Below are 15,046 nucleotides of genomic sequence, written 5' to 3'. Positions count from 1 at the left end.
CTCCATAGAGAGGTCCCGAACCTGGGTAAACATTATGTCCTGTGTCTCCTGTTACCATCGATCCTAGACGCACAGTTTGGGACCCCCTACCCGAGATCCGCCGGTTTTGACACCGACATTGGTGCTTTCATTGAGAGTTCCCCTGTGCCGTCAACAAAGGGTTCGATGGCCCCTTAAATTGTCTATAGTGACGCCGTCCAAGGAGAAACCTTCCTCCCCGGACAGATTTTCGTGTCTGGCGGCCTCGTATTGCGGGCCAACTCGCTTGGCCATCTGGAGTAGATCGATAGCTACGCCCCTGGCCACCTGGTTAGATTCGGAAGCTTGAACTATGTTGCGGATACCCGGGGAGACTTGATCTTCAATGGATTTGAGACCGCAGCGATTGCTCCCCCTCGCCCCGATGAACATGACTTAAATCCGTCATCGGATCACACCCAGGAGATGGACCCTGTTGCTGCAATGGCCTTAGAACTGGAGCAGATCGTGCCATCTGAGGCCACAGAGTCCGCGACATTGGAGCCGTACATGAACTCGGCACCCCACAATATTTGCGTCAATGGAATTGCAGACTTGTCTTCGGTTGTAAGTCCCGGACCGGGTACGCCTGCGGACACCGAGCTGGATTAGTTATCGATTTTCAAATTTAGCGCCACAGACATCTTCCAGCACTCACCTTTGGGTGATGTGCTAAACTCTTTAAAGAACTTGTCCTTGGAGAAGGACTCACTGCCGGACTATGTTCGGATTGAACTAGAGGCTGATAACGGGGAATCTTGCTTCCCAACCGCCACCCACTTCATAGCCACCATCGATGACTTAAATGACGTGCTTGATTACGGCTCCGAAGACATCGACGGTATGGACGACGATGCCAACATGGAGCAAGACCAAGACCCGCCATTCACTGGACGTTGGACGGCCACCTCTTCGTACGATGTGTACATGGTTGACACACCTAAAAAAGCTAGCGACGATGACAAAGGAGATCCAGTTGCGAATAAAACTTATGAGACACAGTCCAAGCGCCGGTGCCCTAAACGCCGCTCTAAGCCTCGTCTTACAAATGATGGCAACACTAGCACCAGAGAAAATAGTACTCCGGGCGATGCCGAAAACAATGAAGACCCTGTCGGGGCTGCATCCGAATAGGAGGAACAAGACAACGGGCAAGATAACCCTGATAAACAGGCCATGCCCAATGACCCGGACGATGATAGTTATCGTCCAGTTTCCGAGGATGATGAGAGCCTCGGCAATGAGGACTTCATCATGCCAGAGGCACCCCTCGAGCAGGAGCGTGTCAAGCGCCAGCTAATAGCCACTGCAAGAAGCCTGAAGAAGAAGCAGCAGCAGCTCGAAGTTGATCTAGAACTACTCATTGATAGGTGGACTAATGTCCTGGCAGCCGAGGAATACGACCTCGAGCGCCCGGCTAAAAGTTACCCAAAGCGCAGACTGCTACCTTAGTTCGATGAGGAGGCACCAGATCCCATACCTCCCTCACGCAATGCAGACCGACCACCACGTGGTCGGGATAGTGCGGCGGACCGACCACCCCGTGGTCGGGATAAAATGGCAACTCAGGCCGAACAATAGCCCGCCCTACCGCCTCGCAAAAACAGGGACATAACAGCTCGGGACCATACATACGACCTTCGGTAGGAGCTGGATAGTAGAGCGGGACACACCAGATCAATCTAAGGATCGCGAGGGCGCTTCCTGACTCGGAATGACGGCTACCTATTCGGACGTGACAAACCTAGTCACACCCGGGCCGATAACAACAGACGGACTTCATTGGAGGTGCGCCGTGACGTGGCCCGATATAGAGGCGCCACACACCCTCTCTGTTTCACAGATGAGGTGCTGGATCATGAATTCCCCGAGGGGTTCAAGCCCGTCAATATTGAATCAAGCCCGTCAACTTTATTCTCCACGTCCAAACGGCCCGTGGAGACGACCTCCATGCCATCAAATACCTCCCACTAAAGCTCAAAGGGCCATCTCGACACTGGCTAAATAGCCTGCCCGAAAATTCCATTGGCAGCTGGGAGAACTTGGAAGAAGCCTTCCTTGACAACTTCCAAGGTACATATGTCCGGCCACCCGATGCCGACGACTTAAGCCACATAGTTCAACAACCTGGAGAATCAGACAGAAAATTCTGGACTAGGTTCCTAACCAAAAAGAACCAGATCATTGACTGTCTGGATGCTGAAGCCCTAGCCGCCTTTAAACACAGCATCCGTGACGAATGGCTAGCACGCCACCTTGGCCAAGAAAAGCCGAAGTCCATGGCATCCCTTACGGCACTCACGACCCACTTTTGCGCGGGTGAAGACAGCTGGCTGGCTTGTAGCAAAAACACAGCCAGCGACACAGGCCCCTCCGAGGCCAAGAACATCATCGGCAAGCTCCGGCGCAATAGACACAAACGCCGAAGCAATGGCGACAACACCGATGACACCACCGTTAATGCCGGATTCAGCGGCTCTAAGTCTAGCCAGTGAGAGAAGCCCTACAAAAGGAACAGTGAGGGACCATCCAGCCTGGATCGCATACTCGATCGTCCGTGCCAGATACATGGTACCCTAGATAAACAAGCCAATCGTACCAACATGGATTGTTGAGTTTTCAAACAGGCTGGCAAGTTAAATGCCGAAAACAAGGAAAAGGGATCACAAAGTGAGGACGAGGACGAAGAGCCCCGACAGCCGAACACCGGGGGGCAGAAGAAATTTCCCCATCAAGTCAAAACGGTGAACATGATATACGCTACACACATCCCCAAAAGGGAGCGTAAGCGAGCACTTAGGGACGTCGACGCGGTAGAGCCAGTCGCCCCAAAATTCAATCCGTGGTCGTCATTCCCGATCACCTTCGACCGTCGAGATCACCCAACTAGTATCCGGCATGGCGGTTCAGCCGCACTAGTCCTCGACCCAATTATAGACGGATTTCACCTAACATGAGTCCTAATGGACGATGGCAGCAGCCTCAACGTGCTCTATCAGGATATAGTGCGGAAGATGGGTATTAATCCCTCACGAATCAAACCAGCAAAGACTACCTTTAAAGGAGTCATACCAGGCGTAGAGGCCCGCTGTACGGGCTCAATCACGCTGGAGGTGGTCTTCGGTTCTCCAGACAACTTCCGAAGCGAAGAGTTAGTCTTCGATATCGTCCCCTTCCGCAGCGGCTACCATGCACTGCTCGGACGAACCGCGTTTGCTAGATTCAACGCAGTGCCACACTATGCTTATCTCAAGCTCAAGATGCCCGGTCCGCGTGGCGTCATAATAGTCAATGGGAATACTGAACGCTCCCTCCGAACAAAGGAGCACACCGCCGCCCTAACAACAGAGGTACAAAGTGGCCTTCTCAAGCAGCACCATAATAAGGCTGCCGAGCCCCTGGACATCATTAAGAGGTTCCAGACTACACTTCAGCAGGATAGCATGGCTTGTCAAGAGCTCGATTAGCAATTCATCCTCCGTCCCAGTCCCGATGAAGTAGTGGCATTCGTACCACACGTACATAATTACACACTCAAAATCCCATGGACATCGACGGAGGCACAAGCCAGCCCGGGATCTACAGTTCGGCTAGACCGATCCCGGACACACATATAACTTACTATCTCCTTTTCCCTTTTTTCAGGTTTCCCTTGTGCAGGCCTCCTTCGACGACCTGATTAATGGTCCTGTCAAAGGATAAACACACCGGACTGACACGGAGCACAAGCGTACATGGGAAGCCCCAGAGGCTAACTAAGCGATCACTCTATCCATTTTAGGACCCACACGCAGCCCGCCTTTGGTCGCGGCATGTCAAATAGCCGGTTGCTTATTGCATTATTTTGTACTAATGTGCTTGGACGCATTAACCCAACTATAATGGAAACAGTTCATGTTCCAAGTTCAAGGGCCCCAGATCCTATCTCTGTTCTCCCTCTGTTTTCCTTTAAATTACTTATTTTCTAGCAACCGTACACTCTGGTACGTTTCATATTTGCCAGGGGCTCCCTATCGCCCCACGATATGGCAACAAAGTCTGAACAATCCTTAAAGATAAGTTTGGCACCCCGAATTTAGCATTATATGCATTGGCTCCGAATCATGTCTTTGGTCAATAGTTGGGTTGCCCGGCTCCTGTGCTTGCTACCCTATGTTTCGCTAAATCGGCTAAGGTAGTAAAGGGAGAACTACTGCGATTGTGCCCTAGACTTGACCAGACAAGCGCCTCAGTAGAGAAAGCCAAAAACTGACTGTCATGATACAATGAGAGTCGGTCAGCTATTTGAGGGTTACAAATCATTGGAGATTTTTCCGCATTATGCGAAAGATCGGCACTTCCCAATCAGCTGCTGACAACACTCTGGTTCGAACCAAGGGCTGCACCTACACTTTATTATAAAACTCCTATGGCCAAGTGAGGGCGTTTAAGCCGTACACTCTAATTGCCTTGTTCGTTGCGCTAAACAACTCCTTCAAGGACCATATAATTGGATCAAGATTGTTTAGATTCCATCCCGAACACCTCCGTACTACCTACGTGAGGGCAGAAGCCGACGACTGGCCAACCCTTAGATTACATACAAAACAGCCGCACAGGAGGAAACAATTCAAAGCATAACAAAATTACATTACAAAACAGGCTTTGTTCTCACAATACAAGGCAAAGGCAACATGAATACATTTATTCAAATACAATGTCCTGTGAACATTGTGCTGCCGCAAGGCAAGACCCCTCCAGGACATCCGCAAAATACCGCGCGGGTGTGCGGTGCTCCTTGCCCTCCGGTGGCCCTCTGATCACCTCGACGGCGTCCATCTTCGCCCACCACATCTTGCACCGGGCGAAGGCCATGCGCGCGCCTTCAATGTAGGCCGAGCGCTTGACGACGTCTAGCCGAGGACATGCGTTAACCATCCACCTCACAAGTTCGAAGTAGCTGCTTGGCATAACTTCGGCTGGCTATAGCCGGACTATCAAGTCCTTAATGGCTAGTTCAGCCACCCTATGCAGCTCCACCAGCTGTTTCAGCTGATCGGTGAAGGACATGGGATGCTCTGGCGTCGCATACTGCGACCAGAATAGCTTCTCCACAGAACCCCCTCCTTCGGCTCGATAGAACTCTGTGGCGTCTGATACACTGCATGGTAAATCTGCAAAAGCCATAGGGGAACTCCGAACCCGGGTTAGTAAAAGGTACTGCTTCTCCGCATACTTGCTTTGCATCTTAAATGCCTTACCCTTCGTGATCTTCTTGGCCTCCTGGATCTCCTGGAGGACGGCCTGGGCCTCATTCCGCGTGGTCTCCGTGCTCTGACGAGCCTTGGCGAGTTCGGTCCCCTGAACAGACGCATCATGCTCCAAGGCTTCGCATTTCTTGACCGCATCCTGGAGTTCCTGCTGGACTTCTTTGACCCAGGCCTTGAGCTTCTTACGGGCGGCTTGTTGCTGGACAGCCTTATCCTCGGCCTCGCCCAGGGCCTTCCTTAGGGCCTCGACCTCGGTTGTGGTTCCTGCACATATTACGACGCTGCGGTCAATATGCAACACCTATCCTTTCCAAACACACAGCAAGTCATCACTCTCCTTGCTTCTCCTGGAGCCGAACCTTAACCTCGCCGAGCTCGTTCTCGGTCAACTCCAGCCTCTGCCTCAGCTCAGGGACTTCGGCAGCATGCGAGGTCGCGGCCAACAGCGACGCCTGCTTATTCATACATATGTTAGTCTCCTATAACAAAAGATTTATCCTCTGTCCGGTTCTTCTTGCCGAACACCGGACAGTGTCTCAGGGGCTACTGACTACACGGGGTTTTTCTCTTTCTTACCTCGAAACCTGTGAACAGGCTGCTGCAGGCTTCATTTAGTCCACTCTTGGCAGACTGAATCTTCTCGATCACCTCACCCATAAGGACACGATGCTCGTCCACGACGGAGGCGCCTCGAAGCGCCTCCATCAGGTTATCCGGCGCCCTTGGATGGGCAGGGGCCACCGGTGGAAGTGGCGCACCCCCTCCTTCAAAGGGGGCTGCTCGCCCAACTCTGGAGCGATATGGGTCTCCGGAATCGTATTCGGCTGAGGGCCAAACTGGATGCGGTCCTCTTCGCCAGTCACCATGGGGATCGGCTCCCCCATGTGTCCGGCAGTGGAGGTCTCAACTTGTGGCGCCTCCTGGACAGCATCCTAGGATCCTCCCCGGTTCGGAGGGGTCCTCCGGGATAACACTTCGGTGTCGTCCCTGGCCCCGGGGGAATAAGCAGGCAGTGGCGACATACTCGCCATTTTCGACAGAGCCAGTCAACCTCCAGATGAGGATCGCTGGATAAGGTCGTGGGCCGGACTGCAATAGCACAATTAACTATGTCAGGATGTCAGGACCCCGATTCCAAGTCACATCGATCTAGCCGGTAACACCTCATATCACTTTGTAGCCTCACGCACGGTATTCCCACGGGTCGCCTTACCATGGCCCGGGACCGTTTGCGCCTTTTGGCTCACGTATATGATAGTGTCGCTAGCATCCATATGACAAAGAACTCGGCCCGACATGGCTAGTGTGAACCCAAAGCGGCACCAACCTATGGGGACATGCATACATGAATCACATCGAGCATGTCGGTCAGCAGCGTGTGAATCCGGGCTGTAGCACTAGGCTAACAGGACTCTGGGAACCCGGGCTGTAGCAGGCTAGGCAGGACTCCGGATGCCACCGCGTGACATTTCCCCAAAGGGACAGACACAGGAACGAAGTGAAACACATGCCGGCCAGTCAAGTGTCCCGAGCAGTAGTGCTGGGCTAGCAGGACTCCGGTGAACCGGGCTATAGCGGACTACTATGGCTCATGGAAGCACTAGACTACATTTCCCCATAAGAGAGGCTGCCAAGGATAAACAACTAGATTGTCAGATCCCACACATACCAAGCATTTCAATCATACGCACAATATGCTCGATATGTGTAAATTCAACATGGCATCACCACATAACTCTACGACTTAAGTATTTATTCAATAGGCTCGGAGGAGCGAGATATTACAAACATGGGTCTCATGACCCAACATTCAGAGCATACAAATCAAGCACATGCGGAAGCTTAACATGTCTGAGTACAGACATCTATAAATGAAAAAGGCTTAGAAGCCTGACTATCTATCAGATCCTGCCGAGGGCACAAGATCGTAGCTGAGGTATCAAGCTAAACATCGAAGTCCACACGGAACTACTAGCGATACTGACGTCTCTCTGCAAAACATAAATTAAGCAAACGTGAGAACAAATGTACTCAGCAAGACTTACATCAGAACTAACTACAAATGCATCGGTATCAACAAGGGGGTGGTGGAGTTTAACTGCAGCAAGCCAGCTTTGACTCAGTGGCTAACCTGAACTACGACTGCAAGCAACTCTTTTGAGGTGGTGCACACGAGTCCACATATTCACCATTCAATACACCACTATGGATCCCCTCCCGTCTCCCTACGAGAAGGCCATCCATAGCACTCACACTTATCTTGCGAGTTTTAGAGTATCCACTTCAAGTTATCTATGAATTGTATAGGCAACCAAGTAGTCCTTTACCGTGGACGCGGCTATTCGAATAGATGATGTTAACCCTGCAGGGGTGTACTTCTTCATACACGCTCTCACCACTTACCGCCGTTTACACGACAATTACTCGGCAACCTTCAAGCGGAAGCCCAACGAGGGTGTCGGCCACGGCCTACCTAAACACTCAAGTCTCTAGTCCAGGTTTATCGCCTATCCAGGTTGCATCCGCAGGGAGTCCGGCCGAGGTTTCCACATACGGCCCCGAACGATGTGTATAGGGTTCCCGAGACACCAAACGGGCGACTCGGTACACCGTGCCACGGTGTATCTACCGCATCATAGCCCACCCCTAGGGTCAGCGCTACGCACAGCCGCCAACACATATCCTATAAACACCAGAAACTAGTTGCAACTCCTGGACAGAGAACTAGGGTGGTTAAGAAGCCGAGAGGGTCCATTGGTTTCGGGCCCAATGCATGGTAGTAGCTGGTTCTTAAATCACACATACAGATCTCGGTGCTTAAGGACAGTTCCAATGAAACAACCCACCATGTACTCCTACATGGCCTCTCATCGATACCTTTACCAAATCATGTTGAACAGACTTAGTTCACACACAGTAGGACATGGTCACAGCTTTCCAATTCATCCCCAATGAATCAGACCTGACACAACTCTAAGAATAGCAGGCATAACAAACAAGCATGAATGAGTAGGCACATCAGGTCTCAAACAACTCCTACTCATGCTAGTGGGTTTCATCTATTTACTGTGGTAATGACATGTCATGCAGAGGAAAGGGGTACAACTACCGCAGCATGTAACAGTTGAATCGTTGTTGTCCTAATGCAGTAAAAGAGAGCAGGAACGAGAGAGTGGGATTGTATCTAAATGAACAAGGGGTTTTTGCTTGCCTGGCACTTCTGAAGATAGTATAACTCTTCATCGGTGTCATCGAACTCATTGTCGAAACACGTCTACTGAGAGGGGACAATTACCGGCAAAGGAACATAAACAACATTCAATTAATGCAATGCACAAGCAAATGAATGATATTACATATTAAGGTACTGAATTGAGCTAATGCAACAGCAAGTCATTTTAATTGAAGTGGAATTCAAACTACATCAAATTCCAACTCCAAACCTATTCTTCAAATTTACCTTAATCATGTTTTATCCTAATCAGTGGAGTTAACTTGCTCAAACATGCATGAACATGGCATAAACAGATTCTTTGGTTTTTTCTGATCATTTTTCATATATAAATTATTTCCATTGGAGTTATAGATTATTTTCTATGATTTTTTGAAGTTTTAACTATTTTCCGGAATTTCCTGGTTATTGAAAATGCCAGAAATGCTTTATGGCGTCAGCAAGGTCAACAATGATGTCAGCAGGTCAATTGACCCGGTCCAGGTCAAACCTGACCTGTCGGGCCCACTGGTTAGTGACAGAGGCACTAATCCCGCGTTGACTCGTGCTTTGACTCGACGCGGGGCCCACTGTCAGTGGCTGTGAGGTGGTTAGCTAGCAGGGATTAGTGCTAATGATGGCCACGTCGGCAGTCGCCAGAGTTCGGCCGACGGCGACCAAAACCACGGCGGCAACTCGCCGGATTTGCGCTACGAGCGGCGGCTGGACGCGCGGAGACCACCAGAAGGTAGCCCGCGCTTGACCGCGTCTAGCAGAGCGATCGAGAGGCCTCGAGGTTGCTAGAAACGACGACGAAGAGCATAGGGGCGGCGGCCGGATTTCGGCCACGACAAACATGGGGATGCGGTGGATGGCATGAGCAGTAGGTGTGGGTTTTGGGCTTCTGGCATTGCTCTGAGCACGGTGGTGTGCTTGGTTGCGGCTCGAGGTGACGGTGGCCACGGCAGCGACATGGCTGGGCAGCGGTGAGCTTCAGGCACGGCGGCGCTAGCACTAGGGGACGTGCGAGGCGATGGGGAAAGGGGCGAATGGAAGAGCAGCTCACAGAGGACTCGCAGAGAAGCCCAACGGGGTCGGGGAAGCATCGGAGGCGGCGAATCTAAGGGCGGCGATCGTCGGGGCAAAGGACGACGATGAGCTCGATGGCGACGTTTCAGGCATCTCGTGAGTGCGTGCTTTGTCTTGGTGATCCACGGCGTCGAGGCGAGCCTGTTGGACAAAGTAGAGGACAAGGGGAGCTCGGTGGACGCGGTGGCAATGAAGGCGGCGACGGAGCGCTCTCGGGCGTCCTCGGGGAGGGGGCTAGAGGAGAGGGAGCGAGTTCCAGGGTGAGGGGAAAGGCAGAGGAGGATGCAGGGCACCTCCCAGGCGATGCGGATGGGCATGGGGATGCTCGGGAGGTGGCAAGCAGGAGGTGGCCCTCGCCTCCTGTGCGTGCGCCACGCACAGTGCACACTGGCGGGAGGAAGGGGATGACTGGCATGTTGCCTGGTGGGCTGGGCCGCCAGCAACAGTGCCAGGCCACAGGTGAGTGGGCTCTAGGTAGGCCTCTGCTCTGTTTTATTTCTGTTTTGTTTTGTTTTTATTTATTCATTTTGCCACTGATTGAAAATTCAAAATAAATTCAAAACGGGGTAAAACCTTCTGAATATTTTTATGTTGCCATTATGGACTTTTTCTAGAGGCACATAAATAATTCCAGGGCCTTTTGAATTATATTCTATAAAAAATGAATATAATCCAAAACTCAAATACTTATTGATTTAATTTCAAAGTCCGAAAATAATTCCTTCAAAAATGTTCACTATTTTTGGTTTGGTCTCAAAGCCTTGCCAAAATTATCAAACATTTATGAAGTCATTTTGGAAACAATGAATGCAATTTAAAGGGTTCTTGCCCTTCTTTTAAAATGATTTCTGAGGCTTTCAATTTCCTCATTTCAAGTTTCTTGAAAATAACAGGATGCATGATGCTCACTGATGCAACTATCTGCAACTAATTCTAGGGCTGTGACAACTCACCCCCACTAAACAAGAATCTCGTCCCGAGATTCTAGTCGTGAGGTAAGAAGACAGAGGGACAAAAGCTAACATATTCTTCACGGTCCAGATGTCTTTCTCGAGGAGGTTGATTTGATAACTCAAGTCGATCTTGACATCTTTGCTTTCAAGATCTTCATCCAACACAAGGACAAATGAGCGAGCCATGTCTACATGGATGGATCATCCTAATGATCACAAGATCAACTCACAGAATGAGACGTAGAAACATCTCTCGAGCTGAGACATGAAACATACATCCAAAGGGATGGAGAAACAATTTGACGAGGGTTTCAAGGTAGCGAGGAAACAATTACCATGATCCCATAACGGGGCAACTTAAAGGAGGTGACTCATAGAATTACTCCCTTAAGTGGCAAAAGAATTACTTTTGATCCATCGATCATTGAAACTCTCTATACCATCCTAAGGCAATAACAACAATCGTTTGGCGAATTAAGAAGGGATGGCATACCCAGACTAGAATGGATGATGTGGACTACCTTGTTGAAGACAACGCAATGGATGATTTTTGCTTATCATCGGAAATGGATGGGACCCATGGTAGGACCACTTTTGAAGATGATCTCGACCAGAAATTATGGAGAATGGTAGTCCATGGTCGAATGGCACAATGGCGGTGCAAGCTAGGAACAAAATGCTAATGTTGGGAATGATTCTAGTAACTGGGGAGAAACCCAACAGTAGAGAGAGATTCCACTATCGGAAAGGTTATAGCATAACCGAGGAAACTGAAAGCAGATCCCAATTAATGCCGACGATAAATCCTAGTGATTTCGCGTGCTCTCAAGAACTTGAGCATTCCCATATTCAACCAGTTTTACCAATATCCATGTCAAGGATCCTAGCAACACAACATACTACCATGATGAATAATGGTGGAGGATGCAGATGCAAAGAAAGATAACACTTTCTCAGATTTCACCTTAGCGAGGCCAAGGGATCAAAATCTGGATGATCGACCGAGAGACATTTAGCACTCCGCTTCTAATGTTCTCCTTGATGTGCTAGCGTAACCCATTTATTGACATGGTTTGGTATCTAGAACATCAAATAAAAGGTCGGACTTCGGGAGCTCAAGAATCCATAAGGAATAGCTACGGAAGTAAATCTTGCGAGGTCCTTATGGGGAGGTGGCCAACTTCTTCAAGCAAGATACTCGAATAATAGGTCTTCCGGTTGGGTGTGTTGGCCACGACATCCACTCTACCGGTTACAGAGAGACCAATATTATAGCTCTTGGGAAACGTTCCAACCATCACATCTGCCTGAGATTCAGATCTGGTTGGTGTCAGGATATTCCAGACTCATTGAGTCTAGAAGAAAATGAAAGTTTGCAACACAAATCGACGAGATGACATTGCGAGATTCTCAGGAAATGGACTATGGTAGTAAGCTCCAAAACATGAGCTGGTTCTGCTAAACACATGTGAACACGCTGTCCCAGACAAGCATGACCACATGGTGGTCTTACAATGAAACACTACCAAGTCCTGGTTGGGAACCATCATCAAGGATATCGAAGTCCTTGCATAAGTCATATGATTAGCTCTTATGGAGAATTTCTTCTCCCTGAACAAGTCAATCAGTGGCTTGGGGTGCTAGGGATACATATGGAATGAAGATGATCAGTCTATCAGACCATAGAATACTTCGCACGTGCATGACTGACTTGGGATGATTCTAGAGGAGGTAAAACAAACTTTCTCCAATTCATGGCGGCAACTTGCATCAAATGCACATGAATTAGAGGAAGTCACTACTTTCATCCGAACGTATGCTTCATGAGCGGAACATGAAGATAATGCTTATAAAGTTTGCAACACTAGTGTAATGTTCAACCAAATCATGGAGGAGACAAAGATGTTGTCGATGGGCTCAACAAAAATTCATCTAGGTTTCCATATAAATGGAATTCCACAATCATGTGAACAAGGTGTTAGCATTAGTCAGACCCAAAAGATATAATGGTGTATGCTCGAGGAACAACCACGAGTAAGACAACATTACGAATATCGTTGGTTCTGATTTAATTTGACGCTAGCCCATACTCAAATCAAAGATTGGTTAAGACAATAGCACCGACAGTTGGTCACAAGGATCAATCAATGAAGATGTCATCTTTCTCCAACACACACACACACAAAAGATATCCCTTAACATGAACTAAGTCAGACAAGCTTTTATCTTCCAGCTCTCCAAGTTATTGTTTAGCTTAACCAACTAGCTCAGGGGTATCCAACACAGATTTTTGGAGAATGGGTGGTTTGGAGGAAAACCAGCATGATCACAAACTCAACATAGCGGTCAGGTGACAACCTAGTAATACTTCCGAGAAGATATCCGGAACATCATGAACCATCGATATATTACTATGCTCGAGAACAATCTTGCTTTTCAGAGCAAGACGATATGAATAAATAAGCAAGGGATTGAATAATCCTAACTCACTGATCGAAGAGACCAGAAATAAGGACTAGGTAGCATGATCAATCTTAGGATGATGATTTAATAATCAACACTCTAAGAATGGGAATATTGTCCATTTACTACAAAGCAACGAGTTGCTCGGAGTATTGATTTCGCACATCACGGTTCACTTGTCGGTATTCCGGTTGCAACAACACGGAACCGAGGAATGAAAAATGATGGCAAGAAGTATCACTGCATCAAGAATTCATGAGAGATGGTGCAATTCTCATGACAATCCTGACATAAAGAGGGCAATACTTCAGGGTAGAACAGAATCAAAAGCTGGATTGGCATTTTAATCTGCGGAATACAACTGCTTGACCCAATTCTAGATGTGGATGAGGTACTGGAGTTTGTTTCTCCTAGTCATTCTGAAATAGAATGGCTTGACGAACCACAAGAGCAATAGGCATCGATAACACGAGTGCACGACTACTCCTGACTACAAATTGATAGACGGGGATCAGGATACAACTAAAGAGGGACAACCCAAAGGAACATATGTTTTTCTAAGTTGTGGATGCAAAGATTAGTATGTCGAGCGAAGCTCAACATTTCTTCTGGATAACCCATGCGAAAAAGGGTAGAACTGGCAGATTCACAATATAGAATGGAGAACTCATCAAGAGCACTCTGGTCGTAACGTTTGGTTTAAAAGAACTTCTGCCAAGAATGGTTCATGGTAATTGGAAGAAGGATGTACCACGAACCTCGAGGACTATCGCAAAGTTACTAATATCCTAAAGGAACTAGCAACACTATCAACGTGAGGTAAGTAGGGTGAATCTCGGGTTCAAGAACCCATGAATAGAATACCTACTACTACATGGCATCATGGGATGCTTTCGAGAATAATGGCTCGAATCACACACTAGGGATACAAAACATGGCTAGATCACTAGGTGACTCCCTGAAACACCCATGGTCATAATAATAGCTCCAACATATAAACCGAGGCAATAGAGTACCTCAATGCACCGGTTAGTGTGCTTATTCTGACCAAAGGAACATCTAAAACGGGAAGAAGGAATTTACAATTGTATCAGATTGTTTAGAAACCTGGGATGACTCGGACAGCATAACGGTTGTAAATGCTCAAAAGATTTGAGACATCCTGCAAAAATGGTGGCATAACCACTCAACATCACAATATCAAGGTTCTGAGATCAACTGTCAACATACAGAAGTAGTAGGAATGGAACTGAGGCTTGAAACTATCAATTCTGTAAGTCTATGGATTAGTAACACGTCATCCTGATAGATAGATGAGAAGGCCTAGTTCTTAATCCCCATAGAAAAGAAGAGTTGACTCAGATCAGAAGGGCATAAGGTATAAGGAGTAAAAAGAGCCTTACGTTCCCTTCCACAATCAATTCCCTTACATAACTAAAGCATTTCTAGACTCAACTTCGACCAGTTGGCTTGGTAATCCTACAGGCAGTCAGGCTCTGATAACAACGCTGTCAGGACCCCGATTCCAAGTCACATCGATCTAGCCGGTAACACCTCATATCACTTTGCGGCCTCATACACGGTATTCCCACGAGTGTCGCCTTACCATGGCCCGGGACTGTTTGCGCCTTTTGGCTCACGTATATGATAGTGTCGCTAGCATCCATATGACAGAGAACTCGGGCCGACATGGCTAGTCGTGAACCCAAAGCGGCACCAACCTATGGGGACAAGCATACATGAATCACATCGAGCATGTCGGTCAGCAGCGTGTGAATCCGGGCTGTAGCACTGGGCTAACAGGACTCCGGGAACCCGGGCTGTAGCAGGCTAGGCAGGACTCCGGATGTCACCGCGTGACATTTCCCCGAAGGGACAGACACAGGAACGAAGTGAAACACATGCCGGCCAGTCAAGTGTCCCGAGCAGTAGTGCTGGGCTAGCAGGACTCCGGTGGACTGGGCTATAGCGGACTACTATGGCTCATGGAAGCACTAGACTACATTTCCCCATAAGAGAGGCTGCCAAGGATAAACAACTAGATTGTCAGATCCCACACATAC

This window comes from Triticum aestivum, chromosome 2A (genome assembly GCF_018294505.1).
Source record: "Triticum aestivum cultivar Chinese Spring chromosome 2A, IWGSC CS RefSeq v2.1, whole genome shotgun sequence".
NCBI classification, from domain to species: domain Eukaryota; kingdom Viridiplantae; phylum Streptophyta; class Magnoliopsida; order Poales; family Poaceae; genus Triticum; species Triticum aestivum.
The sequence above is the reverse complement of the archived record's forward strand: the minus strand, read 5'-3'. Positions refer to the sequence as shown.